At 36.7% G+C, this 9,021-nt stretch overlaps 1 pseudogene; it reads right to left on the bottom strand.

Annotated features, from left to right (window-relative positions):
- Window positions 1-4,929: 4,929 nt before the first annotated feature.
- On the bottom strand, window positions 4,930-5,874 carry LOC140516636 (olfactory receptor 5D13-like; annotated as a pseudogene).
- Window positions 5,875-9,021: the final 3,147 nt, after the last annotated feature.

Raw genomic sequence — 9,021 nt, 5'->3', positions numbered from 1 at the left:
TCATTTTTCCCCCTGGTTCTAGATTGTCAGGGCAGTTTTCCTTGATAATTTCATGAAAGATGATGTCTAGGCTCTTCTTTTGATCATGGCTTTCAGGTAATCCCATAATTTTTAAATTGTCTCTCCTGGATCTCTTTTCCAGGTCAGTTGTTTTTCCAATGAGATATTTCACATTGTCTTCCATTTTTCATTCTTTTGGTTTTGTTTTGTGATTTCTTGGTTTATCACAAAGTCATTAGCCTCCTTCTGTTCCATTCTAATTTTGAAAAAACTATTTTCTTCAGTGTGCTTTTGAACCTCCTTTTCCATTTGGCTAATTCTGCTTTTGAAAGCATTCTTCTCCTCATTGGCTTTTTGAACCTCTTTTGCCAATTCAAGGTGTTATTTTCTTCCGCATTTTTTTGAGTCTCCTTTAGCAAGGTGTTGACCCGCTTTTCATGCTTTTCTTTCATCTCTCTCATTTCTCTTCCCAGTTTTTCCTCCACCTCTCTTATTTGATTTTCAAAATCCTTGTTGAGCTCTTCCATGGCCTGAGCCCATTGAATATTTATTTTGGATGTTTGGGATACAGAAGCCTTGACTTTTATGTCTTTCCCTCATGGTAAGCATTGTTCTTCCTCATCCAAAAGGATGGGAGAAGATACCTGTTCTCCAATAAAGTAACCTTCTATAGTCTTATTTTTCCCCCTTTTTTGGGCATTTTCCCAACCAGTTACTTGATTTTTGGGTCCTTTGTCAGGATTAGGGTATACTCTGGGAATCCGTAAGATCTCAGTTCCTCCAAGGTGGCACAATCAAGTGTGTACACTAGTCTGGAAGCAGGTAGAGATTTTTGTGCCCAGAATCTTAGCAGAGTTTTCTCTCCATAAGCACTTGACCTCCAGTTCTGCCAAGCTAGCAGTTCAGTCAAGCTGTGGGGGTAGGGCCACCATTCAGTGCGAAAGAAAGACCAGCTGCCTCAGGGCCTCCACACAGGGCTGAAGTAAGACTCAACTCTTCAGTGACCCCAGAGGTTTTTACACTCCAACAACGAAGTGGGCTGTACGGGCTGCTGTGCAGCCTCTGTGGCCCCTGCCTGCTGCTGGAGCTATGGGATGGCCCTTCTCCCCGATCAGCTGAAAAGACCCTGTCACTGACCTTTAGTGCCTGTGGGTTGAGGGATTCTGCTCTCGAGGGCTGTTTGAGAGCCATGCCGGGGGGCCAAGGCTGGGCTGGGCTCTGCTCCGCCCCAGGTGCAACAGACGTTTCCCGTGGGCCTTTCAGGTCACCTTGGGCTGGAAATCTCCTCCACTCTGTTTTTCTCCACTTCTGCTGCTCCAAAATTTGTTGAGAGTCTCTCTCTACAGGTGTTTTATGGGCTGTGTGGAAGCAGCCTTCGTGTTTGTGTCTTTCTACTCTGCCATCTTGGCTCTGCCCCCTTTTGCCTCTTTTATGTGAGATAATTTGCTCCATTGTATTTCTCCCTTTCTCCTCCAAATATATTTCTCTCTCACCCCTTACTTTTATTTTTTAGATATCATCCCTTCATATTCAACTCACCCTGTGCCCTCAGTCTATATGCTTATAATCCGTCCAATTTCCCTAATACTGAGAAAAGTCTCAAGAGCTGCAAATATTATCTTTCCGTGTAAGAATATAAACAGTGCAACTTTAATAAGTCCCTTATGATTTGTCTTTCCTGTTTAACTTTTCATACTTCTCGTGATTCTTGTATTTGAAAGTCACATTTTCTATTCAGTTCTGGTCTTTTCAGCAAGAATGCTTGAAAGACCTCTTTTTCATTGATGGGACATTTTTTTTTGGCTGAAATATTACACTCAGTTTTGCTGGGTAGGTGATTTTTGGTTTTAATCCTATCTCCTTTGATCTCTGGAATATCATATTCCAAGCCCTGCGATCCCTTAAGGTAGAAGCTGCTAGATCTTATGTTATCCTCATTGTGTTTGAACAATACTGAAATTGCTTCTTTCTGGCTGCTTGCAGTATTTTCTTCTTGACACGGTTGTTCTGGAATTTTGTTACAATATTTCCAGGAGTTTTCCTTTGAGAAGTTCTTTCAGAAGGCAATTAGTGGATTCTTTCAATGTGTATTTTACCCTCTGATACTAAAATATCTGTACATTTTTCCTTGGCAACTTCTTGAAAGATGGTGTGTAGGTTCTTTTTTTATCATGACTTTCAGGTACTACAATAATTTTTAAATTGTCTCTCATTAATCTTTTTTCCAGATCAGTTAGTTTTCCACTCTTATATTTCACATTTTCTGCTATTTTTTTCATTCCTTTGCCTTTGGTTTCTAATTTCTCGATTTTTCATAAAGTCCTTAATTTCCATTGGCTTTATTCCAATTTATAAAGCATTACTTATTCAGTGACCTTTTGAATCTCCTTTTCCATCTGGCCAGTTCTAATTTTCAACGCATTCTTTTTTCATTGCCATTTTGGATGTATTTTGACATTTGGGTTAGTCTACTTGCTAAAGTGTTATTTTTCTTCAGCATTTTGGGGATCTCCTTTAGCAATTATTTGACTCGCTTTTCATGATTTGCTTGCATCACTCTTATATCTCTTCCCAATATTTGCTCTACTTCTCTTACTTGATTTTCAAAATCTTTTTTGAGTTCTTCCATGACCTGAGACCAGTTCATATTATTCTTGGAGTGTTTGGATGAAGGAGCTTTGACTTTATTGTCTTTTGTTTGTATACTTCGATCTTCCTTTTTACCAAAGTAAGATTCTATAGTCCATTTATTTTTCTGGTTTTTGCTTATTTCCCTGGCTATTTGCTTGACTTTTGAGTTCTTTGTTCAGGTAGTTCTTTGCTTACAGTGGTGGGGTGGGGTGTACTCTCAGGTGCTCGATCCTCCCACAATCTTTGAGCTGAGGAGAGTTCTTGCTGCTCCTGGACCCTGTTGCTGCTTCTGTGGGCTCCTCTTGTATGGGATCCTCTACCCCTTTAACTGCCTTAGGGCTGGGGTCTGGCTACTCTACTCTTTCACATAGGTCCCACAGTCTTTTTCCACTGAAATTCCAATTTGTGCTTAGCATTTTGGGGTCGTGAAGTCTCGAAACCGCCACAGGTGCCCAAGATCAGTGGCACCAAGGCTCCCAGTGTGGTGTGAGACACTTCTCAGCAACCTTCCAGCCTGTCCTGGGATGGAAATTTGCTTCACTCTGCCATTCTGTGGGTTCTGCAGCTCCAGAATTTGTTTAGATCTCTCCTACTTATCTATGTTATTTTTCCATGATGAGACACTGAGATATGAAGATTGTGCTATCTATGTAGTGCTAGCAGAAAGAGTAAAGAATTCACCCATTCAAGTAGAGGGACGTTGTTTCTCTTTTAAATTATCTCATATATTGTAAACTAGTGAAGTGATGTCTAACAGAAGCCGAAATTAGGTGTTCTTAAATCTCTTTTTTTATATGCTTTCTACAGCAGCCCTCAAAACAAAGAACCCTCTGTTTCATAAAATGAGGTTTTGCGTGCATACATTCCAAGCTTATTCTTTTTCTTATTTTCAACAATAATGTTTACTGGCATTGAATATATATCAATTGCATTAAAATTATTTTCATCATTGAGACAGGGTTATCCATTAGATCTCATACCATCATCAGTCTTCTTTGCTTTTATCTTTCCAGTGAGCTTTTTTAACTCTGGAGAAGAAACTGAAGTTGATAAATTTGCAGTTTTACCATGCATAGACTTGATTAAAATAATCAAAAGCGAAATGAGCAGAACCAAGAAAATGTATTAAGTAACAGCAATATCGTTTTAATGAGAACATTAAGGGACTAAATCATTTTAGCTATTATAAATAATGAAATTGACTGCAAAGAACATATGAAATAAGACACTATCTACGTCCAGAAGAACTGATAAATTGAATTACATGCAGAATGTACATACATACATACAAATATACAATTCACACAAAGATAAGTGCATATATGCATATACGCATGCAAACAAATACAACTATATATATACATATATGTGTGTATGTATGTATGTATGTATGTATGATGGCAGCCATCTCTAGGGCAGGGGTGCAGAGGGAAAAATGGAAAATATACATGGAAATTGAATATATGTTTAAAAGGAATAAGAAATTATACATAGTATATTACCAGTTTCCTGTGTAATCATGTTTATATTACACTGTTATAGACATGCTTGTTTGATTGCAATAAATCAAAATAGAAATTCATTGGAAGACAATTTTTATGATAGAGTTGCTCATGTTGAAACAATAGAGAGCCCTGAATCTTTGTCTCCATAATAAGAATAAATGAATAAACCAACATTTTTAAAGCATTCACTGTGTTACAAGAACTATACAAAGCCCTTTGTAGGGCTAAATTACGATTTATAATATTGTTATAATATTATTATAATATATTTAATATATTATAATACTATCTATTAATAGAGGTACTCAATGTGTGGTTATAATCCAAAATTGAATATAGTTACTCATTGAGGCATTTCTGTCTGGTAGTTTTCCAAAAGCCATCTTCTTACCCCACTAGTAAACGCTAAAGATTATTGTTCCATTCTTAAATGTGAAGTAATGGAAACATAAGTGTTGAAGAAAAAAAGAAAACGGGTTTTCAGTCTTGTAGAATTAGATTTATTTTTACAATATCATCAAGGAGGTTTAACGAACGGTTTTGAGGTGGATGCTACTCATGAAGTATATTACAATGATTTTATGCCAGTGTTTTTTTCTCATTTCAAACGTCACTGTTTCATTTGCTACTACTTTTCTGACTTCCTTTCAGATTATTGTAGAAGGAATGAATGCAAGAATGAACACCAGACAGGGGAGTAACTGAAAAGGATTCAGAAAATTAATTAAAGATCACCATAAATTACATCAGAATAGCTTCGACAGCAGCCACAGAATTTACAAAAACAAAGATCTTAATAAGAAATGATTTTGAGATCCATTATTTTTCTGAAAGTTTCCTTCACATCATTGTTCTTTAGACCATATATGAAGGGGTTTAGCATTGGAATCACTACAAGATAAAAAACAGATCCCACTTTGACTACAAGCCATGATTTTTTGGAATTGGGAATAAAATAGAGGAAGATGATGGTCCCATAGAAGATGGTAACAGCTGTCAAGTGGGAGGCGCAAGTGGAGAAACTTTATATCTCCCACTGGCTGAATGTATTTTTAGGATTGTGACAAAAATGATGTGACACAAGATGTAAGGATAATGACGAGGGTGCAAAATGCACTGAGACTTGTGAAGATCAAAAGCATTTTCTCACTGAAATGTTTATCAGAGCAGGAAGCAGAAAGGAAGACAGAATATTTACATACAAAGCTATTAATGATTTGGGTCTCACAAAATGACAGTACAAGAAGTGAGTAGGTGAGTACAATAGAAGAAATTATGCCCCAAGAATACGCCACAGTCACGAGCAGGGCACAGAGTTTTTTGGACATTAAAACTGTATACTGCAAAGGATAACATATAGTAACAAAGCAGTCATAGGCCCTTACTGCCAACATGAACATCTCTGTTATCACACAGATGACTCTAATGGAAAACTGTGAGACGCAGGCCTTGATGGAAATGCTTCTGTCCTCTGCAATTAAGTTTTCTAGTAGTTTTGGTGTAATTATATTGGGTAACAGAAATCCACAAAGGATAAGTGTTTGAAGAAAAAGTACATGGGGGTGTGGAGTTTGGGATTGATCTTCATGACCACAATCATGCCCACTTTCCCCACTACACTGACTGCATAGATGATGAGGAATAGTAAAAAGAGGGGCATCTGAAGCTCTGGGTGCTAAGAGAATCTTAGGAGGATGAACATGACAGTGGTACTCTGATTCTTGTCAGGGCTCACCATGATTTCTGTTGGAGAGTATTAGAGACAGATCATGAGAAGAGAAACATAAATGAAATTGAGGAACAGAGAATAAGGGCAGAGTGTGATTTAGATGTTATTGTGGCTAAAGTTTTTATGGAGATAGTAATAGGATTAGTTCCAAAGTTAGGATTTTCTGTCAAGTTCTAAACACATGGATTAGGAAAAATATCGTGGAATGTGAAAGAAGCTAAAGAAAGAGTGAAATAAGAAATAGTCAGTAAATACGAATGGTTTTAGAATCACACAATCTGAATCTATACCAAATATTCATTCTAGAAAATATAATTCATTCAGAACTCATAAGTGAAGGAGAACCTAAGGCAGTCTATTTCACTTATTCAAACATCCAAATATAGAGACAAAAGTCGTTCACCTCTCCTCCACTTTTTGAGTCCGTTATGTCATTGCTACCCTTTTGATGTGGTACATCCACTTCCCTGGAACCCAGAAGAGTAAGTTTCAGCTATCTTTCATATAGAAATATGTGTCTACGTACGTATGTATGTATGTATGTATGTATGTATGTATGCATCTATCTATCTATCTATCTATCTATCTATCTATCTACCTATCATCTATGTATATCTATATAACAAATTTTTGGTAATGTGCCAACTAACGTAATTCACATTTAACGTTCTGATGCTATAGAGGCAGCTAAGTGACAGAGTGCTAAGTATGGACTCTGGAAAACCTGACTTCAGTTCTAGCTTTAGACACTTACTTGCTTTCTGACCCTGAGAGAATTATTTAAAGGGCTTTTTGTCTCCCTTTCCTTATTTTTAAAGTGAGGAAAATAATAATACCTACTTTGTAGGGTTGTTTTGAAGAACAAATGCAATATTTCTAAAGTACTTAAGACAATACTCGACACATCGTCAGTTCTGTATTAATATTAGTTATTATTTGCTTATATGATTTCAATCCTAATTGTGTGTCTTAATGTCTGTGCAATCATTGATTAACTTCTTCACCTGTTTTGACTGTTTATAACAAAAGCAATAATATATACAACAATTTCTATAGCATTTTCTCTGTGACACTTATTTTGCTAAGGGATTTACAATTATTATTCAAATGATACTGAAATAATCTGGAGAGACAGGTGCTATTATTATCCTAATTTTACCATTTGGGAAACTGATGTAAACAGAGATATAAATGACTCTTCCAGGGTTCCACAGCTAATAAGTATCTGAGGTCAAATTTGAACTCAGTTCTCTCTGACTATAGGTCCAGATTTCTATTCATTGTACTGTAAAATATGAGTTTGGACTAGAAAATATGCACATTTCTTTTCCATATTCAACGTCTTAAAATCATTTACAAATCTACACACTAAAATCTTATGGTCCTTTCCACTCTTTGTAAGTAGGATGAAAAGAATACCCAGATAAATAGGGATGACACCTATTAGTTGATTGCTAAATAGAACCTCCTGAACTTGTTTCTCCATAGCTTGTGACTTTACTGAAAGAAAACTATCATGAAACTGTTCAGAAGAAGTAGAGAAAGCCTAAAGTGGGGTGTTATAGGGACTTGATACATTATCTCTCCTGCCAGGGAATATTTATACATATCCCTTTAGAGAACATCACAATGTAGTAATTATCTTCCAAGTAGTAAACAACAATTTTTAAAAAATTAAAAAAAATTAAACAAACAAATGAATAAACAGAGAAATAGAAATACACACACAGGGAAAGAGAGAGAGAGAGAGAGAGAGAGAGAGAGAGACAGTGAGAGACAGTGAGAGAGAGGGAGAGAGAGGGAGAGGGATAGGAAGAGAGAGAGAGGAAGAGAGATGAAAGATGGTGGAGGTCTAGTTCCCTAAGAGTTAAGTTGGTCATGACTGGGGGTGGTGAGTTGGAAAATGGGTCAAGGAAGAAGCAATGGGAGTGAGCTTTTCAATTTGGATTTCTCTTTTTATAGAAGTGCGATAGTAGAACATTACCCACTTCGATGGGTGTCCAAGAACAATGGATGTAAGATAATATGCTGCCTGAAAATTAAAAATACCCAAAGTGGTAAATACAGATGTATGGCTTATTCCAATGTCACTTTTCATCCAGGAATAGCAGTGTTCAAATTTCCATTCCAATCTCTACTACTTCAGAGTATTTCCACAAGTAGTTTCCATCCCTTCTATTTCTGCCCCTCCTTCCTTCTTTAAATGTACAAACTGTAGCTTCTTCCACTTAAGCATTCTTTTCTATACTGTACCAAACTTTATGCTCTGAGGACATTGTTCCTTAGTTATGATTTTTCTGCTATAAAGCTGTGTCCAAGAGTTGACATTTCATAAATTCTAATGAACTACCACTTTCTTGTTTTTCATAAATTTGCATGATCTTCTGACCTTCTATAAAGGATAGCAAATGTCTCTCCAAACTATCTCAACCTATTTTTCCATGGGCCCTTTTAAATGGCTTCACCAAAGTCTCACATAAGTTATCAGCCAATATTGATCATTCTCATTAATATGGGAAGAAAATTGCACATTGAACTGTAAGAGCTGTTTATAACATAAAATTAGAGAGTTACCCGAGGCTTTCAGTCATGTCCAACTATTCCTGATTTTATTTGAAGTTTTCTAGGCTATGATGTTGTTGTTTGTTTTATGTTCTCAAAGGAGACCATCACATTAGGGAGGTAATGGCATGACATGAAAGTGAATTGGGCTTAAATGAGGGAAGACTGCAAAATCACCAACCTTGTTTTCTCCTTTGAAGTCATCTGGGTTCAGTGGCCCTATTATAGATCAGGACAACTGGAGATGGCCCAGAATGTTTTCCATGATACTGAAGTAGTTAAAAAATTTCGTTCTCCAGTTAATTTTACAAATATGGAACTATAAATCAAATTGGGATAAGTGACTTGACAAGGTTCACAAACTTAGTAACTGTCTAAGGCTGGATTTTCACTCAGACCTTCCCAATTCTAAGCCAGTGTTCTATCCACTGCACCACTTAGCTGCCCCTCGTTTCTCGTTCTTTTTTCCGTCTTATTGCCTGAGATACAAGGTGGTTATATCACTTGTCCAAGGTCACTTAATTCAAATATTCCCTAATAACATCTTCAGAGTTAGAGTGAGAAAAAGAATCTCCCTGATTCAGTCTCTTGCTT

This window comes from Notamacropus eugenii, chromosome Y, assembly GCF_028372415.1.
Source record: "Notamacropus eugenii isolate mMacEug1 chromosome Y, mMacEug1.pri_v2, whole genome shotgun sequence".
Lineage (NCBI taxonomy): Eukaryota > Metazoa > Chordata > Mammalia > Diprotodontia > Macropodidae > Notamacropus > Notamacropus eugenii.
This window is presented reverse-complemented; position numbering and strand designations above follow the sequence as displayed.